At 40.0% G+C, this 14,205-nt stretch overlaps 1 non-coding gene across 1 annotated transcript; it reads left to right on the forward strand.

Moving 5' to 3' along the window:
- Positions 1-13,779: 13,779 nt before the first annotated feature.
- Positions 13,780-13,886, forward strand: LOC126013113 (U6 spliceosomal RNA). Its single transcript, XR_007497445.1, has one exon. It is a non-coding gene; the product is annotated as a U6 spliceosomal RNA (small nuclear RNA).
- The last annotated feature ends 319 nt before the right edge of the window (positions 13,887-14,205 follow it).

A 14,205-nucleotide genomic window follows, 5' to 3' on the forward strand; every position in this document is an offset into this window, starting at 1 on the left:
TATTAAGGTTAAGGAGGTTTATCAGATAGGGCTTAGGACTTGTCCAACATTATACATATGATAGAGTCAGGGCCTGAACTAGCTCCTTCTAAGCCTTTCATGATTACTGATCTGGGGATGTGGCTTAGTGAGGGAATAAGCCTTGTATGTGGGAGGTCCTGGATTTGATTCCTGTCACTACCAAAAACAACACATAGTATGTTGGGAGTACGGCTCAATGACAGAGAAACTGTCTTGCATGTATGAGGCCCTGAGTTAAACTCCAAGTACTTCAGAAATAGAAAAAATTTCTGTTCTTTCATGATTATCTTACTGTCTATCACTTTATTTCCTCTTTTTTATAATTATCTTTATTTAAACACCGTGATTACAAAAATGATTATGTTGTATGATTACAGTCATGTAAAGAACACCACCCTTCACCAGTGCAACATTCCCACCACCAATTTCCCAGATCTCCCTCTTCCCCACGCCCCCACACCTGTACTCGAGACAGGCTTTCTACTTCCCTCATTCATTCACATGTTATGATAGTTTTCAGTGTAGTCATCTCTCCAACTGCACTCATCACTCTATGTGATGAGCTTCATGTCATGAGCTGCACCTACCAGCCCTCATCTCTCTTGTCTCTGAGATACTGATTAAGATGTCTTTCATTTTTCTTAAAACCCATAGATGAGTGAAACCATTCTGCGTCTTTCTCTTTCCCTCTGACTTATTTCACTCAGCATAATAGATTCCATGTACATCCATGTATAGGAAAATTTTATGACTTCATCTCTCCTGATGGCTGCATAGTATTCCATTGTGTATATGTACCACAGTTTCTTTAGCCACTCATCTGTTAAAGGGCATCTTGGTTGTTTCCAGAGTCTGGCTATTGTAAATAGCACTGCAATGAATATAGGTGTAAGGAAGGGATTTTTGTATTGTATTTTTGTGTTCCTTCGGTATATTCCTAGGAGTGGTATAGCTGGATTGTATGAAAGCTCAATTTCCAGTTTGTGAAGGAATCTCCATATCACTTTCCATAAAGATTGTACTAGATGGCATTCCCACCAGCAGTGAAAAGAGTCCCCGCCAGAACTGCTTTTTTTTACTTTTTTGTGATGTGTGCTAATCTCAGTGGCATGAGGTGGTACCTCATAGTAGTTTTGATTTGCATCTCCCTGACAATTAGTGATGTTGAGCATCTTTTCATGTGCCTTTTGGCCATTTACCTTTCTTCTTTTTCAAAGTGTCTGTTCATTTCTTCTCCTCATTTTTTGATGGGGTTAGATGTTTTCTTCTTGTATAGTTCTGTCAGTACCTTGTACATTTTGGATATTAGTCCTTTATCTGATGAGTATTAGGTGAATAATTTCTCCCACTCAGTGGGTGGCCTTTGTATTCTGGGCACTATCTCCTTTGAGATGCAGAAGCTTCTCAGCTTAAAATAGTCCCATCTGTTTATCTCTGCTTCCACTTGTTTGGAGAGTGCTGTCTCCTCCTTAAAGATGCCTTTAGTCTCAATGTCCTGGAGTGTTTCACCTACATGTTGTTCTATATACCTTATAGTTTCAGATCTGATATTAAGGTTTTTAATTCATTTGGATTTTACCTTTGTACATGGTGTTAACTGGGGGTCTGAGTTCGCTTTTTTTTTTTTTTTTTTTTTGGTTTTTGGGCCACACCCGTTTGACACTCAGGGGATACTCCTGGCTAAGCGCTCAGAAATTGCCCCTGGCTTGGGGGAACCATATGGGACGCAGGGGGATCGAACCGTGGTCCGTTCCTTGGCTAGCGCTTACAAGGCAGACACCTTATCTCTAGCGCCACCTTCCCGGCCCCCTGAGTTCGCTTTTTTGCAAGTGGCTAACCAGTTGTGCCAACACCACTTGTTGAATAGGCTTTCCTTGCTCCATTTAGGATTTCTTGCTCCTTTATCAAAAACTAGGTGGTTATATGTCTGAGGAACATTCTCTGAGTACTCAAGCCTATTCCACTGATCTGAGGGTCTGTCTTTATTCCAATACCATGCTGTTTTTATAACTATTGCTTTGTAATACAGCTTAAAATTGGGGAAAGTAATGCCTCCCATATTCCTTTTCCCAAGGAGTGCTTTAGCTATTCGAGGTTGTTTATTGTTCCAAATGAATTTCAGAAGTGTTTGATCCACTTCTTTGAAGAATGTCATGGGTATCTTTAGAGGAATCGCGTTAAATCTGTACAATGCTTTTGGAAGTATTGCCATTTTAATGATGTTGATCCTGCCAATCCATGAGCAGGGTATGTGTTTCCATTTCTGCGTGTCCTCTCTTATTTCTTGGAGCAGTGTTTTATAGTTTTCTTTGTATAGATCCTTCACATCTTTAGTCAGGTTGACTCCAAGTTATTTGAGTTTGTGTGGCACTAATGTGAATGGGATTGTTCTCTTTTTTTTTTTTTTTTTTTTTTTGTGGTTTTTGTGGTTTTTGGGCCACACCCAGTAACGCTCAGGGGTTACTCCTGGCTATGTGCTCAGAAGTTGCTCCTGGCTTGGGGGACCATATGGGACACCGGGGGATCGAACCGCGGTCCGTCCAAGGCTAGCACAGGCAAGGCAGGCACCTTACCTTTAGCACCACCGCCCGGCCCCGGGATTGTTCTCTTAATGTCCATTTCTTCCCTATCATTATTAATGTATAAAAAGGCCATTGATTTTTGTGTGTTAATTTTGTAGCCTGTCACTTTGCTATATGACTCTATTATTTCTAGAAGCTTTTTGGTAGTCTTTAGGGTTTTCTAAGTAGAATATCATGTCATCTGCAAACAGTGAGAGCTTGACTTCTTCCTTTTCTATCCGGATTCCCTTGATATCTTTTTCTTGCCTAATCGCTATAGCAAGTACTTCCAGTACTATGTTGAATAGGAGTGGTGAGAGAGGACAGCCTTGTCTTGTACCAGAATTTAGAGGGAAGGCTTTTAGTTTTTCTCCATTGAGGATAATATTTGCCACTGGCTTGTGGTAGATGGCCTTAACTATATTGAGAAAGGTTCCTTTTATTCCTATCTTGCTGAGAGTTTTCATCAAGAATGGGTGTTGAACCTTATCAAATGCTTTTTCTGCGTCTATTGATATGACCATGTGATTTTTATTTTTCTTGTTGTTTATGTTGTGTATTATGTTGATAGATTTATGGATGTTAAACCATCCTTGCATTCCTGGGATGAAACCTACTTGATCAAAGTGAATGATCTTCTTGATGAGGCACTGGATCCTGTTTGCCAGGATTTTGTTGAGGATCTTTGCTTCTGTGTTCATCAGGGATATTGGTCTGTAATTTTCTTTTTTGGCAGTATCTCTATCTGGTTTTGGTATTAAGGTGATGTTGGCTTCATAAAAGCTATTTGGAAGTGTTCCTGTTTTTTCGATTTCATAAAAGAGCCTGGCCAGGATTGGTAGTAATTCCTCTTGTAAGGTTTGAAAGAATTCATTCGTGAATCCATCAGGGCTTGGGCTTTTGTTTTTGGGCAAATTTTTGATTATGGTTTTAATTTCCTCAGTAGTGATGGGGGTGCTTAGATATGCTACATCTTCTTTATTCAACCATGGAAGGTTATATGAGTTCAGAAATTTATCCATTTCGTCCAGGTTCTCATATTTAGTGGTGTAGAGTTTCTCAAAGTATTCTCTGAATACCCTTTGAATCTCTGCAGTATCTGTAGTGATCTCCCCCTTTTCATTTCTAATACGCGTTATCAAGTTTCTCTCTTTTGCTTTGTGAGTTTTGCCAATGGTCTATCAATCTTGTTTATTTTTCAAAGAACCAACTTCTGCTTTCGTTGATCTTTCGGATTGTTTTTTGGGTTTCCATTCCATTGATTTCTGCTCTCAGCTTTGTTATTTCCTTCTGTCTCCCTATTTTTAGTTTCATTTGTTGATCATTTTCTAATTCTATAAGCTGCGTCATTAAGCTATTCATGTATGCTCCTTCTTCCTTTCTGATGTGTGCTTGCAAAGCTATAAATTTTCCTCTCAGTACCGCTTTTGCTGATAGTTTTTTCTGATAGTTTTTTCTGATAGTTTGTGTTTTCATTGTCGTTTGTTTCCAGGAAATTTTTGATTTCTTTTTTTTTTTTTTTATTTCCATTTTTTTTTTTTTTTGGTTTTTGGGCCACACCCTGTGACGCTCAGGGGTTACTCCTGGCTATGCGCTCAGAAGTCACTCCTGGCTTCTTGGGGGACCATATGGGACGCCGGGGGATCGAACCGCGGTCCGTCCTAGGCTAGCGCAGGCAAGGCAGGCACCTTACCTCCAGCGCCACCGCCCGGCCCCAAATTTTTGATTTCTTCTTTGATTTTTATCTCGGACCCACTGGTTGTTCAGTAGTAGACTGTTTAATTTTCAGGTGTTAATTTTTTCTTCTGTGTCCCTTTGTAGTTCACATCTAACTTCAGAGCCTTGTGGTCAGCAAAGGTAGTCTGCAAATTTTCTATCTTCTTGATTTTATGGAGGTATGTTTTATGTGCCAGCATGTGGTCTATCCTGGAGAATAGCCCGTGTACATTGGAAAAGAATGTGTATCCAGGTTTCTGAGGATGAAGTGTCCTATATATATCTACTAGGCCTCTTTCTTCCATTTCTCTTTTCAAGTCTAGTATATTTTTGTTGGGTTTCAATTTGGTTGACCTATCAAGTGTTGATAAGCCTGTGTTGAGGTCTCCCACAATTATTGTGTTATTATTGATATCCTTTTTCAGATTTGTCAACAATTGTATTAAATACTTTGCTGGTCCCTCATTGGGTGCGTATATGTTTAGAAGAGTGATTTCTTCCTGCTGTACATATCCCTTGATTAATACATAATATCCATCTTTGTCCCTTGCAACTTTTCTGAGTATAAAGTTTGTGTCATCTGATATTAGTATGGCCACCCCCACTTTTTTAAGGGTGTTGTTTGCTTGAACGATTTTCCTCCAGCCTTTGATTTTGAGTCTATGTTTTTTTTTTTTGTTTTTGGTTTTTGGGCCACACCCGGTAACGCTCAGGGGTTACTCCTGGCTATGTGCTCAGAAGTTGCTCCTGGCTTGGGGGACCATATGGGACACCGGGGGATCGAACCGCGGTCCGTCCAAGGCTAGCGCAGGCAAGGCAGCACCTTTAGCAGCACCTTTAGCGCCACCGCCCGGCCCCTTGAGTCTATGTTTATTCTGACTATTCAGGTGTGTTTCTTGTAGGCAGCAGAAGGTTGGCTTCAGTTTTTGATCCATTTCTCCACTCTGTGCCTCTTAACGGGTGCATTTAGTCCATTGACATTGAGAGAAATAATTGTCATGGGATTTATTGTCATCTTTGTGTAAAAGTTTGGTGTGTTTTTTGTTCTGTCTGTCTTTAGAATAGATCTTTCAGTTTTTCTTTTAAGGTTGGTTTTGAGTCTGTAAAGTTTTTGAGCTATTGTTTATCTGTAAAGCCATGTATACTTCCTTCAAACCTGAAAGTGAGTTTTGCTGGGTGCAGTATTCTTGGCGAAGCATTTATTTCATTGAGTTTTGCCACTATATTCCACCACTGCCTTCTGGCCTTGAGTGTTTCTGGTGACAGGTCTGCTGTAAATTTCAAGGATGCTTCCTGGAATGTAATTTCCCTTTTTGATCTTGCTGCTTGCAGTATTCTATCTCTAGCTGTGGGATTCATCATTGTGACTAGGATGTGTCTTGGGGTGTTTCTCCTGGGGTCTTTTTTAGCTGATACTCTTCAGGCATGCAGGATTTGGTCACATGTTTTCTTTAGCTCTAGTAGTTTCTCTGTGATGATGTTCTTGACTGTTGATTCTTCCTGGAGATTTTCTTCTTGGGTCTCTGGGACTCCAATGATTCTAAAGTTGTTTCTGTTGAGCTTATCAAAGACTTCTATTTTCATCTTCTCATATTCTTTGAGTAATTTTTCCATTGTCTGATCATTTGATTTAAGGCTTTTTTCCAATCGCTTCTGCTGTGTAAAGTTGTTATGCATTGCATCTTCCAGCACACTAATTCTATCCTCAGCTGCTTTTAACCTATTGGAAAGCTCATCCATTATGTTCTTCAATTCGTCTACTGAGTTTTTCAGACCTGTTATTTGACCTGATATTTCAGTTTGGAGTTTTCTGATTTATATCTTCATATTCTCTTGATTTTTATTAGTGTTCTGATCTATACTTTCTTTGAGTTCTGTGAGCATCCTCCATATTTCTTCTCTAAACTCCATTTTTGAAAGACTGCTTAAGTGGTTGGCCATTGTTGGGTCATCAGAGTTTCCATCTTCATTCTCTATGGCTGATGTTGGTCTGCATAGTTTCCCCATTGTCATGCTTATGCTATGGGTTTTTCTACATGTTGTGGTGGTATTCATTGGCTAGGTGGAGTGCGCAGCTGTGAAGCGAAGTGGAGCAGCTGCACTCCTCTGCTTCAACCCCTTATAGGTAGCTTAAGGGGGCCAGCAGAGTCAGCTTTATCCCCAACTCTGGCCCAGAAAGACTCACCTCAGCCGAGGCAAGCCGTCAGGGGATGAATGCCAGAGAAGATCAAAGTTTCCAGGTTGAAGCAAGCCAGAGGAAGCCCCAATATGTCTGCCGAGCTTAAGGGGCCCAGCAGAGTCTCTTATCCACAACTCCGGCCTGGAAAGACACCCACTTTATTTCCTCTTTACTCAGGTGCACACCATCTGTTTATTTAATCCTCTGCTGGAAGAATTTGCATTAATTTCTACAATAAGAATTTAAATTTCAAAAAAAATGAATTTGAATTTTCAAAGCAATTATACATGGATAATACAGAAGAACACATTAACATATATCTAAGGTACTGGAAATCTGGCCCAACAGTGCATTTGGGGCATATGAATGTTTATTTAAGGACCACCTTCAGTGGTGCTTCGGGCTTGCTCCTAGCTCTGTGCTCAGGGATTACTCATGGTGGTATTCAGGGAACCATTTGACGTGCTTGAAGTGTGATTGTCTATGTGCAGAACAAGTGTCTTGTACTATCTCTGATGCACTATCTCTCTGACCCCATTTTTTGGTAACTCAAACTCTGGGTTGGGAGGAATAGCTCAGATGAGAAATGCTGCCTTGCAAGTTTAAGGTCATGGGTTCAACATCTGGTGTTACTGAGTACCATCCTGGCAGCTTTACTGTTTATAAACCCAGGAATCACAAGTGCTTGAAGGCAGCAGAAATGTGTAGCACCACAATTAAAAGATATGTAAGTACCACAGACAGAAATTATGACTCTTGGCATGCACAAATATGAGAATATTTGTGTGCATATGTACTATAGTCAGAGTGTAACCTTGGAGTACTGAGGCCGAGTGTGGACAGTATAACCTTATGTCTGACTCCAATGTGCGCCACAGTGAATATGCAAGCACCACAGCCAGGCACAGGTGTGACAACCAGTCATTCAACATTACCGACAGGAAGAGAGAGGAATTAAAATATTTTAATCGGGGCTGGTTAAGGTACTTGCCTTATACATGGCCAATGCTGATTCATTTCCCTGCATTATATAAGGTCCCCCAATCACCACCAGGAGTAAGCCCTGAACTCAGAGCCAGAAGCAAGCCTTGAGTGAGCATCACTATGTATGACCTCCCCAAAAATATAATTTTGTTTTCAAAAGCTTAGTTCTTTTTTTAGGGGGGCACACCTGGTGATGCTCAGGGGTTACTCCTGGCTATGTGCTCAGAAATTGTCCCTGGCTCGGGGGACCATATGGGATGCCGGGGATCTAACCATGGTTCATCCTAGGTTAGTGCATGCAGGGCACTTTCCCTATTGCCTGTGCCACCGTTCAAAGCTTATTCCTGGCTCTGAATTCTGGGATTGTTCCTGGTGGTGTTCAGGTACCCTATACCAGTGCTGGGGACCCAACTAGTGTCAGCTGCTTCAAGGAAAGCACCTAAACCCTTGTACTATCTCTCTGGTTCCCCAAAATATTCTTAGTGGAAAAAATAATAAATTAAGACAAAATGGACAATGTTTGTTTGTTTGTTTGTTTTTGAGTCACACCTGGCAGCACTCAGGGATTACTCCTGGCTTTATGCTCAGAAATCGCTCCTGGCTGGCTCAGGGGATCATATGGGATGCCATGATTCGAACCACTGTCCTTCTGCATGTAAGGCAAACGCCTTACCTCCATACTATCTCTCCAGCCCCAAAATGGACAATTTTAAATGGAAAATAAATTTCTAAAAGTTAACAACATATCCTGCTGGTATCTCATGGTTGATTGATAGTAATTGGAAGAAATATTCACATCTTGAGCTAAACATTCAAGTATGGACTGGAGAAAAAGGACAGAGGGTAAGGCACTTACCTTGTGAATAACCAGCACTACATAAGGTCTTCCATTCCACCAGGAGTGAACACTGAGCACTGCCAAGTGTTGCCCCAAAACAAAACCAAACTAAAAAAGATTTTAAACTCTCAGTGAATCTTTGAAAAGTAAAAAAATTTAAGAACACGTGATTAGCAGACCTGAACCCTCAACATGTCCACTATTATTTTTTTAGATTTTTGTGAATATGTTTGGATACATAGATTAATTTTCAGAAGGAATTATGACTATGGGCAACTAATCTAAAAATTGGGGGTTATTTGGGATTATATAGATATACTCAAAAAAAATTTTTTTGTGTTAGGGCCACACCCGGTGACACTCAGGTGTTATTCCAGGCTATGCTCTCAGAAATCGCTCCTGGTGGACCATATGGGGTGTCGGGGATCGAACTGCAATCCATTCTAGTTTAGCACTTGCAAGGCAAATGCCCTATCACTTGCGCCATTGCTCTGGCACCCAGATATTCCCCAATTTAATGGCAAAGGTTGTTACATATAGAAAAGCTAGTCAGAGGGAGATGTGATTAGAGGGTAAATAAATTAGATGTTTTATTGCTTGCTTTAAATATAGGAAAAGCAAACCACAGGTTAAAGAATATGAGCAATATTTTGAAGCTAGAAATGCAATAAGACATTTCCTCCTGGCATTTAGAAAGGAGTGCAGCCCTATTACCACTTCATTTTAATCAATGCATCTGATTTTTTGTAAGACTTCTTACAAATAAGTTATTCATGCTGTTTGTTATTAAGTTTGCAGTAAGTTATCACAGCAGCAATTGAAAACACTTACTTATGACCATCACTGTGTATAAACTTGCCATCTTTTTCCAAGAATGGAGTGAGGGAAAAGACAGAATTTGGAATCCCAAGATTGGAGTCATCAACCTTGGTTGGTGTCCCAGTTCTACTATTAAATAACAGCATGACTTCCAGCAATCACAGCTCCTCCCCAACAGTGTCAGCCATGGGCAGCGTCTTCCTCAACAAGTTGTTATGTCGCATAAACAAGATAATAGATCATATAGGAGCTGCATAAATTGTAAAGCACTCTGTGCATGTCAGGAATGATTATTTACAGCACTGATAACAGTGAGCATGCAAAAGTTATTTGTTAAGTGAGAATAATTACTGACAACCTTTGGAATGTTGAAATGTAAAGGCAAAACACAGAAAATACTCTGGGAAAGATAAAAAGACCATGTCTCCTGTCTTCTTCTATTGATTACAATATAATCATGGGTATGAAATATTCATGAGATAAGAAAGGGCTGTTTGAGTCAAGTATCATCCTTGGAAGAAGTAGTCTTGAGCAAGATCTCGGAGGGTGTGGTTAGATGGATAATAATTGCCTCTGTTGCATTCAAAGTACTTTTGCCCTACCCATAATTCCAGGAAGTATGTATTACATTTAAGACACTGGCAGTTCCAATGGTAATTTGTGCAACCTCCTTAGTAATAGTATTTTTCATTTTTATTTAATAAAACTTGAAACTTACAAAAAAAAAAGCATAAAGGTTTTCGTTTCTAAACCATTGAGAATAAGTGCCTGGATCGTGCCTCTCAGCAACATCTTTTAGTGTTTGTTTTTGGGTCACACCTGGCAGTGCTCAGAGGTTACTCCTGACTCTATGCCTGCTGGCAGGCTGGGGGGGGACTATATGGGATGCTGGGATTCGAACCAATGACCTTCTGCATGCAAGGCAAACACTTTACCTCCATACTATCTCTCTGGCCCTTCTTAGCAACATCTTAAACAAATCAAGAAATCAATGTCAGAGAATTAGATGCATTGCTGTGACAGAATCCAAAGACCCAATTAACGTTTAGCTACGTGTCCCAATAACGTCCTATAACATGATACATTTGTCATATCATGTTAGGCTTTAATCAAAACATTCCCTTCATCTTTATTTTCACAACCTTATTACATTGAATAATTATAGGTAAGGTCTTTTTATAGAATGTTACTCTATCCAGTTATTCAGCTCTTTCCAGTTAATTACACTCAAGTTACACCTTTGGAGGGCGGGGGTGGATGTTCAGGGCTAACTTCTGGCTCTTCACTCAGGGATCACTCCTAGTAAGCAGTGGGGACCACGTTGGAGATTGAACTTAGATGGGTTGCATGCAAGATAAATGCCCTACCCACTGTAATATCACTTCAGCTCCCTCAACGCACACACTTTTCACAGAAATTACAAAAACCATTATAGTTTTTTTTTCCATACTGGATTACCATTCACAATAGCAAAAATATGAAACCAACGAAAATGCCCAAGAACAGATGATTGGATAAAGAAACTGATACATATACACAGAGCAATATTATTCAGCTGTAAGAAAATATGAAATCATACAATTTGCTGCTACATGGATGGATCTAAAACATATCATGCTGAGTGAAATTAACAAGGGGAAAGAAGACCAACACAGAATTGTCTCCCTCACATGTGGAATATAAAGAAACATAGTTGGGGAAGAACAAGTTCCCAAAGACAACATGAAGAACATGAGAACCAGTTTTCAGTAGGAAGGGGGTGTTTTTAGGGGGTGTTATTGGGAAGGGAATTGGGAACATTGGTGGGCAGTGGACCCCAATGAAGGGATTGGTGCTGGACCATTATATGCCTGAAACTCAAACATGAATATATCTGTAATGCACGGTAATTAAAAAAAAAAAGCATTGTTCAAAGATAAAGTGATATTTTATGTTTTTCCATTGTGAAGTTGTTCTCTATTTAAAAATTAAGTATTTTGGGGCCTGGAGAGATAGCACAGCGGTGCTTGCCTTGCAAGCAGCCGATCCAGAACCTAAGGTGGTTGGTTCGAATCCCGGTGTCCCATATGGTCCCCCGTGCCTGCCAGGAGCTATTTCTGAGCAGACAGCCAGGAGTAACCCCTGAGCACCGCCGGGTGTGACCCAAAAACCAAAAAAAAAAAAAAAAAAATTAAGTATTTTGTAGGGAGGTACTTTGAGACTACATACATATCCAGTTTCTCACCAAAATCTCAGCAAATGATTTAGTAGTGTTTTTCAACTAGAAGCCAGGACATTCTAAGGAAGTCACAGGTAAAAAAAAAATCACATAAATGGAGACCATGGAATGAGACAAGGGTCAAACCAGTAGGATGGAGGCACAGGAAGGAAACATGAAAGAAACAAGTTTAGAAGAGTTACAACAGAAAAAGTTTTAAAAAACATTTCTTTATAAAAATATCTTTCCATTTCAATTCATCTGATATTATTTTTATTGTGACTATCAAAAGGTAAATTTGTTTTGTTTCTGGTCACAATAAGTGGTGGTCAGTTGCTATTCCTCCGTGATCAGGAATAACTCCTAGCTGGCTCTGGAAACCATAAGTGGTACCATGGATGGAACCTGTGTTGGCCACATGTAAGGCCAGAACCCTACCTACTTTACTATCGACTCTGACCTCAAATGGTGATTTTTCTAATTCTACCATCCTTCATCCTTCAACATTCACTGTTAGCATTCTACTTTAAGAAGAGCTTTTTTTTCTCAACTTATGTTAATTTAGAGGAATTGATTCTTTTTTTATACACTGATTTAAATCTGATGCTATCATTATTTTGATTCTCAAATTACCCCATTCTGGTCCTCTGGGAGTAATTGGAGATTCTAGGAGATGCATTCTGCATCCTTTTAATATTTTTAATTGGTTTTTAAATACTTGCTTAAGTTCTGATATACAAAGTGCTCCAGATACATCTTTCCTAACCTTGGAATTAGCCATTTTGCTAGTAGTTTTTTTATTTATTTTGGTACAAAAATGGTCTTTCAGTGGAGAAAAGCACTTATATAATAAGATGGAGATTCTGGATATACTGGTCCCCAGTACTGATCTGGGTACATATCTCAATGAACATGGCCAAAGAATATGTATACTTGCACATTTGTATCTATAGAGAATTCTACATCTCTCTATGAGCTCACATTCATAACTGCAGTTCTAATACAACACTAGAGTTCATTCCAATTTTCTCTCTTTGCATAGCTATAACTCCCTTCTCTTCTAGTAAAAAAATTTAGTTCCCCTCAATATATGGGATATATCTCAAAGTAGTAGAGCATGTGCTTGGTAAGTGGGAGACCTCAAGTTTCATTCCTCATCTAAGTGTAGTCCTTGAACCTTGAGTGTCTCTGGGAAAGACACTTATAGAGGCAGGGGATAAGGTAAGTTTGGGGCTGACATCTGACTAATAATAAGAAGTCAACAATGGGGGCTGGAGAGATAGCATGGAGGTAAGGCGTTTGCCTTTCATGCAGAAGGTCATCGGTTCGAATCCCAGCGTCCCATATGGTCCCCTGTGCCTGCCAGGAGCAATTTCTGAGCATGGAGCCAGGAGTAACCCCTGAGCACTGCTGGGGTGACCCAAAGACCACAAAAAAAAAAAAAAAAAGAAGTCAACAATGGAAAATGTAAACAAAAAATAGTCTCAACATTGAATCACATGTAATGGACCTACCCTAGTGTGTTGAAAGACATTGAAGAAGTTGGTGTAGTTGAGCAAATAGTAGATAAGACTAAGATATAGAGACAGTAAAGACTTATAAGTACGTCTTATGGGTTATGGAAAACATTTTATTCAGTACAAAAAGAGGCCACTGGAAGTGTTTTAAAAAGGGATTAAGGGGAGCTGGGAGATAGCTCAAAGGGCTAGCATGCATGAAATGCATGTTGGCAGACCAAGTTCAGCTCCCAGCATCACATGCTCCACTGGCTCCATAGAAAGTGATCCCAAGTATTGCTAAGATCTGAAAAAAATTGGGCAGTGACTAAGGGCCAGGGAGATAGATTAATGGGCTGTATCACGTGCCTTGTATGCAGGAGTCTTGGGTTTCACATCAGATAAAGCAGGACCCCCCCCCCCCAGCTCAACTGAGAGTGACACCTGGGCAACACTGTATGTGGCCCCAGAACAAAAAAAATAAAAAGGGAAAAATTATAATAAGATTTCTATTTCATGTTTTAAATATCATTTATGTCCTCACAATTCTCCTACACTGAGTCTCAAATCCAATCGCTAGAGCATTGATTAGTTGAATAATAGAATATCTTCCATTTGTCATAAACTATATTTTAGTCATTGCACCAGGTAGGGTGTTTGACTCAAATTCAGTTGACCCAGCTTCAATCCCCAGAAATCCCTCAGGAACTGCCAACAGTGATCCTACTCAGAGAACCAAAAGTAAGACAAAAAGAAAGAAATATAGGGCCGATAAGATAGTATACTGAGTAAGACTTGCATGTGGCTGACTAACCATGTTCGATCCCTGGCTTTCCATATGGTCCCTGTATCACTGCCAGGAGTAATTCTAAATGCAGAGCCAGGAGTTACCCCTGAGCATCATTGGTTGTGGCCTCAAAACAGAAGACAGAGAGAGCAAGAAATGTACTTGTTTATAAACTCTGAGAATGCTCGCTTCGGCAGCACATATACTAAAATTGGAACGATACAGAGAAGATTAGCAAGGCCCCTGTGCAAAGATGACATGCAAATTCATGAAGCGCTCCATATTTAAAAAACAAACTCTGAGAAAGGGTTCTGAGTGATATAGCAGTGGTAGGACATTTATCTTGCACGCAGCTGACTCAGGACAGACCTGGGTTTGATCCCAGCACCCCCTATGATCCCCCTAGCTAGGAGCGATTTTTGAGCATATAGCCAGAAATAACCCCTGAGGTCACTGGGTGTGGCCCCCAAACAAACAAAAAACAAACAAAACTCTGAGAAAGCAGCAGCCACTAAAGAGACTGAGAATGATCAAAATGGTAAAAGAAAACCAGAAGAATATAAAATAACAGGAAAAATACTTAGTTTAGTACTTGGTTCAGTTTAAG

This window comes from Suncus etruscus, chromosome 6 (genome assembly GCF_024139225.1).
Source record: "Suncus etruscus isolate mSunEtr1 chromosome 6, mSunEtr1.pri.cur, whole genome shotgun sequence".
NCBI classification, from domain to species: domain Eukaryota; kingdom Metazoa; phylum Chordata; class Mammalia; order Eulipotyphla; family Soricidae; genus Suncus; species Suncus etruscus.